The sequence below is a fragment of the Columba livia genome, chromosome 2 (genome assembly GCF_036013475.1).
Source record: "Columba livia isolate bColLiv1 breed racing homer chromosome 2, bColLiv1.pat.W.v2, whole genome shotgun sequence".
Taxonomy (NCBI): domain Eukaryota; kingdom Metazoa; phylum Chordata; class Aves; order Columbiformes; family Columbidae; genus Columba; species Columba livia.
The window spans coordinates 112,558,454-112,572,305 of record NC_088603.1 but is presented as its reverse complement, the minus strand read 5'-3'; the positions used below and the strand labels follow the sequence as shown (position 1 = coordinate 112,572,305).

The following is a 13,852-nucleotide window of genomic DNA, read 5'->3' as shown; positions in this document are numbered from 1 at the left end:
CCAGCAGCCAGAGCTCTTCCAAACCTGAGGGTTTACCTGGGGAAGAGCTTCTAACACAGAAAAGGGCTGTGACAGACTATGAAGTAGTTGGCCACATATGTCCATTGAGGACATTCTTTTTCTTTCCAAAGTTTGGCTTCAGTTCAGTGGCTTCAGAAAACTACTCGCTGGAAACAAAAGGCTCCCTAAAAACCTTTGTTTTGCTGCTTCCTCTCTGGAAAGCCTGTCAGTGGCACTGCCAGCCACACTTTCCTAGAAGGGAAGCATGGCACTTTCACCTTTGATGCATGTGGTTTTAAAGCTGGGGATGTGGGTTGGGAAGGAAAGGATAGCATCATTATTATTCTTACAGCAGGAAGTCATTGCTACAGCATCCAAGCACTCTCCTGCAAACCACAAACAGGCCTTTTTATCACAGGAGAGGAAGATTTCTCAAACCACTATTAAGGACAGCAGTGCTATCAGCTCTGTAAATGAAGGCTGAGTCAGAGCTGCAACAGGATCACTGTAACAATGACATACGTGAGGAGCGTACATGAACTCACCCAGTATGGAAACGTAGCTGATCATGACCCTACCTCTGTGCTCCCCCTCCCAAAAGAAAACCACTGCAGAACACCTTGACACTGAATAGCATTGCTCAGACTCTCTGGTTGACTGCACCCAGGAAAAGGCAAAAAAAATATACCTAAATAATTCCATCCTTGCAACAGCAACACAAGAAGGTGAACGCAAGCAGATGCCAGTCTTCTACCTGCTTCCCTTTCTAGAATTACTGTCCTCCTGTAAGGTAAGACACAGGCGCTTTGCCTTCTCACTGGCACACCTGTAGCTGCTTTTATCTGGGAACAAAGGACACATCAGATCTGTTCTAGCAGAAGTGCAGTATGACCCGACCTGAGAAAGCACGTAGATAAGTGCAAGCCTGTGTTCTAACGGCTCTGTCATCTGCACAGGCCATGGCCTCAACTGCTCACTCCAGATGCTGGGAGATGCTGGGACTTTTTGTCACTTCCCTACGATTTCAGCCATACAGCATAGTCACGCTCTTTCAAGGGAACAGTGAAAATCTGATGGATCAGAAAAATCAATTTCCCTATGCCAGACACAAAACTGTGTTTCAAATATCTAGAACAGGTTTTTCAAGCCCGAAATAAAATTCTCAAGTTCATTTTTTTTCCTCACAGAAACTCAGTTCTGCAGGACAAAAATAAATCAATCAGTTCTCAAAACAGTTCAGAATAGCTCCTTCACTGACAAGTTTAAACTACCTGGCCCTAGTTGGTACTAGTTCTACAATTTATTTTACCTTTTGATAAATCTCAGTGTAAGTCAAAACAGACTGAAAATGTCTAAAAGGCATGTTGGTGGTGCCCATCCCATTCTACCAAAAAAAGGCAAAAAGCAGCACACATGCATATTCAGTTAATTTTACAGAAGTGATTTCTGTATACCTGTCCAGTTTACAAGATTTCCAAACTAATTCCAAAGTGCAATTTCTTTACCTAACAGTAGATACATGCATAAGAACACATCCCAGTATATTTGGCACTAATGGTAAAAAGATTAAATTTAAATAAAATAAGAGATTCTGCTCTGTACTGATCACTTCCACCCCGCTGTGTCCCACTGCACTGGTCAGGCTCGGTCTGTCACTCAGTGGTAAACTGGATCAAGGAACTGATCCACCTAAAAAGTAATCTGGAAAATAAGTTTTTCAAATAGATCAGTTCCTCTGGCAGATCCCAGCACACAACAAACAGCAGCAAAATGGGGGGAAAGGCTGAGGGTAAGGTGAGGAAATGGCAACCAACAAGGAGGATGCTAATCAACCAGCACACCACAGTGCTGGCACACAGGCTCATTCACATCGTTTGATATGAACCTTCTTTATTAAGCCAAATCACAGATTTTTAATTCCACATGCAACTTTAAAAGGAAAAATCTCACAAGTATGCCTGACCCAACATCCACTGTATCAATGTTTAGTAGGCACTTTGCCACCAGCTTCAAAGCCAGCTGAATTTGACCCACCTCCAGGATCATGCTGAAAAGCTGCAGACTACAGCTCTTCTACCTGTGGAAAGCAACCTGAATAGCATGTGGGAAAAACAGAAGAGAAAGGGAAATTAACTTTTCTAACGCCCTCCACTCTGTGAAGTGACTTTTGAGAATTGCCTCCAAATTTCATCTACTGAGTGATAAGTAGGCTCAACTCAAATAAGCACAGACATGTTAAGATGCCAAGATGTTTGTACTGAAGCTCTTTACTTCTCGCCCTCCTCTCTAACTCAGCATCATGGAAATACTCCAGCAGAGAGTTTCACTGACCAAAGGAAATAACAGTGACTATCATTGTCTTATTGCATTGAGGGACTTCACTCTCTTCTTGCAGATATTTCCTGTCTTCTCTAGACACACATGCCTTACTTTTCCTGCAGCAGAAACCTGGAACTGTGAACCTCCGCTCTGAACCCCGCTGAAATTGTGGGCAGAGAGTGAAATACTATTGCAATGCTTAACAAATAATGGCAGCTACAGAGGACATGCATATATTTGCATGCGCATGCACCTTGTACCCTGCATGCATAAAACTAAAGGAAGAATACAAGCTTCTGCAATATAAATAAAGCAGATAGCTTTAAAATACTCTGATCAGTGTTTAAATCTATCCAGCACCTTACTACTAAGCAAACATTGGGAGGTACTCAAACAGAGAATGCTTTTCTGACAATTAAGCAAGAACAATAGCAAATATTCCATTTGCAATTAAGAATCTGGGTTTTGTTTTCACAGAAACAGTGGGGATTTCTTCAACAGTGACTTCAATTAACTTCTGCTCCCACCCCACCACCAAAAGGCTTAACACGCATGGCTTTTTCCCAACAATTTCAGACTAAATAAATGCATTATTACATCCTCTTTAAAAAATATCTCAATTACATTTATTACACTCACCTACTTTACTAATGTGCACTCCCCAAGAGATGAAAAAAAAATTAAAGAAAAAAGCCCTACACACCACACCACAGATAAGTCAACCCATGGAAAACCACAGTAAGTGGCCCAGGAAGAACTAAAACCCCTTAAACATTTTTTTTTTTAATATATAAAAATTAAATATAATAGGTCTGGTTTGTTGTTGCCACAAACCATCCTGCTGATTCAGGGCAATGTCACCAACAGTATTCTTATCTGTAAAGGGTAACAATCAATTGTTTGACAGAAACAAAGGCGAGCTCAACAGGAAATCAACCAGCTCGGGACAGATGGTCACCGAATCAAGTTTCACCCCTCCCCTCTCCAAAAATAGGCTTAAGAGGCATTTTCTGTTACCAAGCAACAGCCCAAAGGAAGGCATAAATCTTTTCCTACGTGTTATTCCCCTCCTCCCCGACACGCATACATTTCAATCTACTAGGGTGGTATGTTTGTGAGTTTATTCTTTAAATAACAGGTATGAGGGTTTATTCTGTTCAATGACAACGTGTTTCTACATGCCCAATGGCCACTTTTCCTTTTTTGGGGCAAGAAGGTGGCTAATGGTAACACCATGAAGGTGGGTTACAAGCAGGGGTACAATGCCAGTTAGTAACCCCTCCGTGTTCAGCCAAAGTTCACTGGAGACCTGAGAAATTACTCCCCTGAGGAGGAGAATTCCTGACAATTGTTTTATATAAAACTGACATGACCCTGATCACACTCTGACAAGAGAGGTGACCTTTTTTAAAAGTCATCATAAACCCGTGTATCTGCTTTAACCCATAAAAAATCCATAAAATTTAATCCCCCCCCCCCCAAAAAAAAAAAAAATCCCAGTATTGTTAATGTACACACAGACCAGCAGACTGTCAAATCATTTGAATTTCTGGAGCATTAATTCTGTTGTACATCAACCACCCTAAGTGAGACTTAGCTAGTCAGGGTAAGGGATGAGTAGGAAAAGATAATCAACATTTACTTTTCTGCTGGGCCAGGGGAGGAAAGGAGGGTGGGGGTGGAAGGAGAAAGAGACCCGATGTGGCTTTTTTTGTGGAAAGGAGGGGGAGGGGAGCAGGGAGTCAGGGGGTATAGGAAAGTGGCTCTGAAATTCAGATTAGCATGCAGAGAACAAACCGGTTTGTTTGACCCCCATCATACAAACTGGTAACAGGCTGGCAGGCCACAAAAAGAGATGTAGATAAATTTAGCCATACAAAGAGTAATCTGCAATTTTTTTAAAAAAAAGCTTTACAATTATGACCATCACAAAAATTAAATGGGGAAGAAAAAGTCTCACTTTGGCAACAAACTGGGTAATCATCCTTTAAAAGCGTAGAGCCTGGATTACCACTAACACATACTTAGACTACTAAAACATATGGCCAAATAAAAAAGAGAGAGGATGTATGGGGGGAGGGGAAAGGTTGTGACAGCATGTGGGCTGCAAACACTTTATTTACTCCCTCAACTACCACTTGCTTTAGCCAGCTGAAGACTTTCTGTGAGACACAGCCTAGGCCATTTTCACTGGGTATCTCATATTCTCCTTTAACACCAAAGCAGATACCAGTTAGCACCACTACAGTGGGTAAACAGAGCCCTGGACACGGGCTGCTTCACAGACGAAGGGCCTTGGACTTTCGAATCCATTTCACCACAAAGCCATCTCAGTGGAGACGATGCCCTGGGTCTCCGCACACAGCAATGAGATCTTGCAGCAAAACCCAAGACTGAGATGTTTAAATTAAATTAATTAAAAATTAATTGAAATTGCACAGAAGGTTTAAGCACAAAAGACAAATTACTAACTGTTTATATGTACACCAAGAACACAATTTGGCCTACTATTTCTAAAGCTTACTGATAGAAGCATGAAACTCAGCAACCCAAGGTCCTGACAGAAGACTTGAACTAAGAACCCTCTAGGCTCAGCCACAGAAAACCATAACGGCTAATCATTAGTGTATATAGTGCTTAAAAACCTCCCAGGACAATCACCATCCTTGTTTCAGAGTTTCAGGGAAACAAAGGCATGGAGAAGCCATGTGTCTTCTCTCAGTGGCCAAGTCCACACTACAGTATCACCCCGAGCATTCAAATGAAAGCACGTTGTTTTTTTATGTAAATTCATGGCCAACATCAACATTTTTACAGCTGTTTTTCCTTGACTCTTCACAGCTTAGTGAGAGCGCGGTAGCTGAAATCCAGTTCTTTACCAAAACTAGTCTCTCTGAGGCAGGCAATTATAGATGTCCCAGCATTATTCAGGAACAGATATACCTGTTTTTCTAACACACTCAGAATTTGGCTAAATAAGACATGAAAAAAACTACAATTTTTCTCTAATGCATGTTAGTAATTTGGCTGTGGCATATTATATTACTATGGACTGCGAGAGTTTTGTTTCTTTTGACCATCAATGTACATGGTCTCAAATATATCATGGCAACAGAAGCCCCATACTCTTTACCTGCTAGCACATAATACATCATATGGGGAAAAAAACTACATAGCAGTTTTGCATAAACATTTTTCATAGTTTTAGAAGAGGCTTTTTCTCTTGTATTCACAAATGTATGTCTTTTACACTGCTCTGCCATGGTAAGAGAGATAACCACGTAAGAGGGGAAAGAAAGGTTTTTTCCTTTTCCCCTCTTAAGTATGCCAGCACGCTTTTTTCTACAGTGACCAAAGAAGTTTCCATATTCCTTGGCCAAGGTGGAATCCAGAGAGATACTGCACATTTTTTGGTAAAAATGTAAAAGGATGCAAGTTTACCTCAAATTTCCCTCAATAATTCTATGATTCTACAAAGTGAGGACTGAGGAACTTGCTTTCCAGTATGTTTTTTTGGGGGAAAAAAACAAAACACAAACCACACACAAACCACAACAAAGAAAAACACACACACACAAAAAAAAACCAACACACACACACAAAAAACTATTCCACACAACAGATTTTCTCTCTAGCTCTCAAAATGCTAGTTTAGAATTCTGTGTCTTCTAACTCAATCTATTATTATATTAGGTTCAGCTTGACTCTTTACCTTGAACTAAGCCATTCTTCAGCAAAATAAAGCGTGTATCTGTGAATGATAAAAAAAAAAAAATCTACTTCTTTTTTGCCATAGACCATAATAGCAGTTGGCTATGTTCAGAACACAAGAACATCCCTCAGTTACATCTGACCTTCTCCGGTCAGATGTACTAAGCTTAAGCTAAAGTTACAAAAACCATGCTTTCTCAATAGCAAGTAATTCAGTAGTAGCAGAATGGAACCCGCAGATTGAATACAAAAATCTTATTAAAATCATTATAGTGCTTCTCTCCAATAAAGGATGGGAAGAGGAACAGAATGGTAAAAAACAATGATCATCAGTTAAAAGCTCTGTCAAGTCTAGCTGTAGAAACAGGGAAGGAATTACAGAGCATCAAGGATAGGTAAGGCAGTAATGACTGCAGACAGATCACTGCAAGCCTCATTTCCAAAACAAAGAAAATCACAATCTGAGTATTACCCTTCATATGGCTATATGGTGATATTGCATTTAACTGTTTACTCACCAGTCTGACATCAATCCATTTCAAAAGAGGCCATTTTTTTAATTTTCTCCTCATGAATTCATAGTTTGGGGCTATTTTTCCTGGCACACATAAGGATAGTATGGACACAAGATTTACCAATGTGTTCTCTTATCTCTGCACACTGGCTGAAAGAAACAGAGTTTATGTGATTTATTCCAGATCAGAAAGGCACTGTGACAACACACAGACAGTCATTTTCAACAAGCATTTTAATGAGAAATTTATCACTCCCTCTCAGCATCAACTGCACTTCAGAACAGGGAGGACAGAACTGTTTTAATGAATTAATCCTGACACCAGCTTCCTTCCAGGCACATGGCCTCAAATACACTCATTTTCTGTCCTTGGGACAAAGCATTAGTTATGAATCATAAACCAGTTCTGCTCCCTGGACCTTGTTAATATGACAGTCAACATCTTCCTAAAATTGAGTTTCCCAAATAATATGCCATCTCTATTTGCCAATTTTTAGTTCTTCTTTACCCCTTGCTGTGTTTTTCATAGGATCTCAGCTTATTCAGATTATTCAGTTTATTCAGATAATAATTTGGAGCAGAAAAAGGTATATTGTCATCCAGCCTCTATTCCTCTTTTCATAATTGGAAATAAAAAGTACAACCCACTTCTTTCCACACTTGGCTGTTTTTCCACTATATATGGAGTATGTTCAGCTAGAATGTGGCAGCTAGAGAAAAACTGCAACCCACATACTGAATCATCACATCAGAATAAATATGTTCAGAAAAATAAAGCATATGGGTACACATACAACTCAGTTATCAGAAAGACGCACAATGGCATGTAATTGAGAACAGCAGTTCCCAAACCCTGCCAATTAACAAAGCAATAAGTAGAAGTGATTGATTGAAATAACAAACAAATATCTCCTTTTTATGCATGCTTTCTTTTAGTCCTGAAAAGGTTTAAAATTATTGGTCCTGGTTTTATTTTAAAATTCCTTAGAGTAAAATGTTTGATTATGCACATCAATCTAGAAAGAGTGATTTTTACACAAGGCATCAAAGTCAATCAATCCATTAGGTATTACTATTACCCTTTGATGCTCAGTCTTCCATACCAGATAGTCCAAGCAACCCTCTTATGCAGTCACCCAAGCTTTGCAGCCTTCCTATTAACACATGCCCAGCAAAGCCTCAATCACCAGACCATTTCTGGGTTACTATCCAGTATCATGACAAGACCTGCAGACAGCTGCCAGTAACAGGACTCACGTGTTAATGTGTGTGCCCGGATACACAACCAGCATGTATTTCTGATGACAAATAAAAAGCACATCTAGCACACAGCACAAAAATGGCCAGAAAGATGACAGCAGAAAGCAGGTCACCAGAACAGATCATGCTGGCAGTAGCCTATTCCTTGAGTACATTTGCAAAGTCCTTGGGCCAGATGAATTGTTTCAGGAAGCTGTATCTTACTAATAGGTAATACTCCTCAGTTTTAGGGGGCTTGTACTACCCCACTTTACAACAAACAACAGAATCACAGAATAATTTGGGTTGGAAGGGACCTCTGAAGGTCAACCAGTCTAACCTCACACTCCAGGCAGGGCCACACCTGAAATCCTGTGAAAATAAAACACTGTATTGATATATTCTGGTTCATGCCTGATCTGCATGAATAGCTTTGACTGATTAACTTGTCAAATTTAAATGTGAAGTTTGCTATAATTCGCAGCTAGACTACAATGAAACAACAACTGAAAGTCTATTTCTTAAAAATAAAAAGTCCGACACACAAAATACAGTATTTCCTCAAAAAAAAAAAAAAAAGTTTTGTCAATGCAAATACTTTCTGTTTCCCAATATGCAGTTTTTGCAATTTGGACAAACTACTAATGAACTACAAGCAAAGGATCCATTCATGTGTCAAGGTTATACATTGAGGTTCATGCTGTACTTGTTTATATAATGAATCAGAATAGAGAACACAAGCTTAAGATATCAGTATCATCAGACACCAGAAGTATCAAAACTATGCAGCATATGTTGCATCCCTCTCTCTTTTTCACCCCTAAAACCCTGAACTGCATGTTGTTGAATTCAAGGTTGAGCCCATTTTTCAATTAAAAAGCACCTGGAAGAATACTGTATTTTACTGAAAGCAAGTCCCAGATCCAATTCTCATTTATTACACTGCTGGGACAGAATCCTTTAAGTGTGGTGATCAAAAGCAAAGCTCTTTTTCTTCCTCCTCCTTTAAAGAGGCATCAAAGCAACAATGTTAGGATGAATTTTCAACTGTTCAAAACCTACAGATTACATAGATTTGCCTTTTTCCGCAGTAGGAACCCCGGCAACATATACAGGCAACTTCACAAGTTCCACTTGGCAGCTTATCTGTCTGGCCTTAGCATATAACCAGAAATTGATTTACTATGGTGACAGCAAACGGAGCTGAAAACCTACACTGCACTGTGTAGGTAAGTGCTTAACCCCTGTTGCAATCACAGCCTCCTTCTTTCTACACCAAATCCACATCACAACTGGAATCACCCCAAATCCAAGTTTGACAGAAAGCCAGCCAGCTGTGCTGCAGATGAAAACTGAGCATCCATCTGCACAGCCACCAGGCACAAAGCATCTCTCAATAAAACCACCATGCTGGACAGCCAGCAAGCAAGTTCACTATGACAGCTGAGAGCAGCCAGAATATTTTTTTTCTTCCTCCTCTCAGGCTTTTCTGCCACAAGGTCACATCTGCTGTTCAAAATTAAAGTGGTTTTTTTGGTGGTAGCTTTTGTTTGAGAGCTTCCAAGGCTTACAGTTTTGAATAACATTACTAGTGGCACATCTACTACACACTAAGAACTCCTGGTCTAGTCATACACACACATGCCAACTGCGAACACAGCGTTAGAGTTCAAACCAGCATAAGCCACCTCTGCCAAGCAATCATTAAAGAAAAATAATCCTATGACCCATTAAGATATTGGACCATTAATATGTTAGACTCCAGCATTTCTAATTCATGTCCTCTTTCATATATACACACACACTATTCTCCCTAATTTGTCAAGTCTGCAGCTGAGAGGACTTCTGGAGGAGGCAACCGCCTATGCATTTACTATGCAGCACGTAACACACTCTCAGGCACATAGTAAATAAGAAGGACGTTACTAAGTTAATGCTACAAAACAAACAAAAACCCCCAAACCTGTATGTTTAGATGTCCTGCTGCTTCATCAGAAAAGATTCCATAGCTCGACACAAAAGCTTGTGACAGCTAACGTTTTAATCATGATGCCCTTGAAATCCAGCTTTCCCCTCACATCTGTTAAAATCATGACTGGGGACCTGGAAGAAGAAGGTGAAATAACAATCTGGCAGGCAAGTTATCTTTCCCCTCCTCGAAAGGCTTAGAAACTGAGAGATGACTCTCCTAATGCAAAAAAAAAAAAAAAAGAAAAACAAAACACAACAAAAAAACCCCACAAACAACAAAAACAAACAAACAAAACCCAACACCAAAATGTCAAACCCCAACCAAACAAAAAAACCTGGCAGAAGCTAACCTTCAAAATTTGCTGAAACTGATGCAATCAGGACTGTGAAGATATGCATATTTTTCACTCTGAACTTTGGCTTTGAAATAACCCACCAGCAGTTTTGCATGCCTCTATCCAGGGCATTAAAGTTGTCTTGGATGGCTTTGCCCTTTCCTCAGGTGTTCTTTAAAATTGCTTCTCTGTGAACTGGTACTGATCACTCACCTAACCCACCTAATTTCCTACCGTTCTCACAGCCAGAATTTTACCTCTAAGAGATTAAGATTAGAAAGAGTAACAACAAAGTCTTAACATTTCATCTATACAAATAAATTTTTGAAAGCATTTTTTACAAGACTAGAAAACCACTATGTTCTTAAATGTCACATACAACACGACAGGCAGGAAGCTGTTTCCCTTTTCTTGATGCAGTGAAGGGCATTGTAGCTGTAAAAATCAAGACCTAATTTCCAGTCTCCACAAATGAATCACCTTGTTGCACTAAGACCTTGATTCTTTAAAAGTGGTTTAAAGAAATTACAAGATTAAGCTTCCTTTATGAAATAGCTGTTCTCAAAGTGGACTGAAAGTGTGAAAGAACAGGAGAATAAAGCCACCGAAGGCTCAAAGGGAACACAGAATCTGTGGGGCTTCCTGGTAAGCCACAAGGAGATGGTCAGTGAGGCAGGAACAAAAGCAGTAAAAGTAGATGGCATGATCTCCTGAACAGCATGACTGAGATGCAATCATATACTGTGAAACACCATATCACAACCAGCACCTTATCACCAAGGAGACAGTAATTGGAGAACTAATAGCAACAAAGTACTATACCAACAGTGGAAGGACACCAGGCTTAGGCCACGGAATAGAGCATTTCGCTCTCTGCAAATCCTAAATTGACAGCCATCAAGACACGGTTTTACCACATACGCTCTTTATCCTGAGACATCAGTAACATGGGTAGGCAACAGTAAGGCTGATAAAACTCTGCTGTGAATGTCTTTTTCACCAGTGACTCCAGCGTAAAGAGGTAGTTGCCCAGATTCCTCATGGTGTTGGAAGCAGCTGTACTCAGCTATTGAGAACTGCTCTTCCTGACCATTACAACAGCTCCCTGAAGTGGGTACGATGGAGGAAGCTCAAAGAGCTCAGATCTCACTAAACCAAGGATGCTGTGCCACATTTCAGTTTTTAAAAAAGTGGTCATTTCTGCTTTACTAGGAAGACTGTAAAGGATCAGGCACACAGCAATTTCCAAACACACTACTAATTACTCTTGACTGATAACACCACAAGGAAGGGACAATGCAAGTCAGACCACACAGTCTCACTGAGCACTGGCATTAGAATTGCCTATGAACTACCTCTATCTTTCAAAGGCAGCTGGGATTAACAAGAAAGAAAAATGAATGCATAAATTAACTATCAAACTCCCAGAACAGGACTCTTAGGTTTCCTTACGTCTAGAGACCTAAGAACCTACAAGAAAGCAAGTTTTGAACTTGGACATAGCATGTTAAAAGCAAGGGGAGGAGAAGCCTAATACCTCTCAAATATATAGAGCATTAGAGGGAAAATGTTTCATATGCACACTAATACTAATACAAATTTAAACATTTTATGGTTCCAGAGAAAAACAGCAGTCTAAACCGTCTTCCAAAGAAGGCTAGGGACTTCTCTGAAATTTTGGTTGTGTACACTCCATCCAACAGATAAATTGGTGCTGCGGAGGGAGATGGAGCAGAATTCAGTGCAAAAAAAAAAACCAGAGGCCCTAGCAAAACATTCAGTTGCATTTGATACCCTAAATGCACCAGTTTAAAATAGTCAGCCATCTAACTAACCTTAACAACCTCACATAGTATGTTCCAGGGAAGTCTTATCTCTGCATCTCACCAAAAGTAATGTCTTCATTTAAAAAAAAAGAAAAAAAAAGAACAGTATTAGGACTAGAGTTACATTCAGTAACTAACTTTTTCACTTACTTCAAAGTGTGCGGCTCAGATCATATCAACAGCACTGAAAAGAGCTAATTACAGACTATGATGGAGATAGGAGCATGAGAACAGGAGGATCTTCGCACAGCATTTTCTAAAACTAGTTATTCCAGGCTTGTTCATTGAACCACTACAACAGATGTCTGGTAATCTCTTAAGTAACAGTATCTTAAGTCTGCCCACACTGTTTTGCTGCTCATAGCTCCATCAGTTCGAAAAACTACCTCAAAATAACCTCTCTAAAACCTTACATAGGGAAGATTAATTAAAGGTTTCTATCAGATCTTGTCATATTGACTCAGGCTGCTCCCTACCTTCTTACTCTTCTGGTGATTTTATGTCATAACATACAGTTCTTCCCACCTTTTACATTTTATGAACATTTTATTAATTGCTGTAGTATAACTGCAGTTTTAAAAAGTAAACATTAAATTAATCAAAGTGTTTGACAATTTTTCCTGTAAGATCTTCAGATCAGGTATATGGGGTTTTATTTATTCAACCTCTGAAGTGCCACGGAACTTAAAATGCTAACTCAATGAGAATTATATCAAATACACTTAAATTATACACAATTCTCTCTGGCCTCTCACGTCCCAAAAGAATTTCACAGAAGCTATGACACTACTGTGTGACATAGTAAGATGACAGAAATCAGCTGACATGACTTCAAGAGTCACTCAAAACAAAAATAATTCCATTTCAGCATCATTTTTATGCTGAACTCCACACTTCTACTCGGTACTTCTAAGCCAACCACAGCAGCGTACAAAATTTGGCTGTTCCCACTGTGATTAAACACTGTTCCAAATTTCTGTCATCCACAAGTTCCTCCAGCAGGTATTCTATAGTTTTGTTTTGGATTATAAAAACATTAATTATTCTATGAAAACACTGAGAGCCTAATGACACTGGGTAGTTCACCACTGTAAGTACCTTCACAACATGGCTCCTTATTTTTGGGTCATCTTCACTGCCTACCTGCAAGTTCGAAGCCATTAACAGGGGCTATACTAGCCATGCTCAGAGTTGCAAATAGCCTCTCTAATGACTCACTGAAAACTCATTTACTAGTTCTCTCTCTATTGTATGAGGATATTTCCAAAGTTCTTAGAAACAAGATGTGTTTGGGATATACAAGACATAAGATTACTCCATTAATATATCTCCATACAGAATTCATCATGAAACAAAATGATGAGGTTTGGAATTTTTTAAAAATTAAACTGAAACTATATAGGCAAGAGTGTTCTAAGCAAACAAGCAATGCTTTTCACAGCACTTTAAGGAATGTTACGACAAGAGAGGATTTGAGGAAAGTCAGTGATTCTTAGAGAAAATAACAACACATTAACTGTAAAAAAAAAAAAAAAAATAAAGGGGTGTTTTATGATTGCCACTGTAATCTGTTCCAGAATATTAGAGATATCTTAATCACTATACTTAATGAACTCTAGTCTGCGGGGCTAATTCTCTAAAAGACATCAGTGTCAAAATGTCAAGGCTTATTACACCTTCATTTGTCAGTCTTTTCAACTGTCTTCCTTTTCACAATTCCATTTTAGAAGCAAAGTAAAACATGTCTTCTGTATTATGTGTGAGAAATGATTATGCAAGAATAGGTAAAACACGCGCATCTCAAAGAGGTTATCTATCTAAGGTACAAAATCAAAAATCTGAAACATTTTTTTACACTAACGATTTCACAATCCTTTTTACAAGACTGAAGATGTGACGCCTTAATATCATGTCCAAGCTCCAGATTTTGTTAATTA

The 13,852-nt window shown here is 39.3% G+C and overlaps 1 protein-coding gene across 17 annotated transcripts in view; it reads right to left on the bottom strand.

Annotated features, from left to right (window-relative positions):
• Positions 1 to 13,852, bottom strand: part of GREB1L (GREB1 like retinoic acid receptor coactivator) — a 143,050-nt gene that overhangs the window by 126,104 nt on the left and 3,094 nt on the right. For 2 of the 17 annotated variants that reach the window (XM_065053286.1, XM_065053293.1), the window contains exons 2-3: positions 9,747 to 9,886; positions 6,549 to 6,694 (exon numbers count right to left, since the gene is read on the bottom strand). The exons of 11 other annotated variants lie outside the window; for them this stretch is intronic. The gene's annotated coding sequence lies outside the window, so the exon portion shown is untranslated. Of the gene's footprint in view, positions 1 to 6,548; positions 6,695 to 9,746; positions 9,889 to 13,852 lie in introns of those variants that run through there. 4 more of the 17 variants (XM_065053296.1, XM_065053294.1, XM_065053287.1 and 1 more) reach the window with 3 other exon arrangements.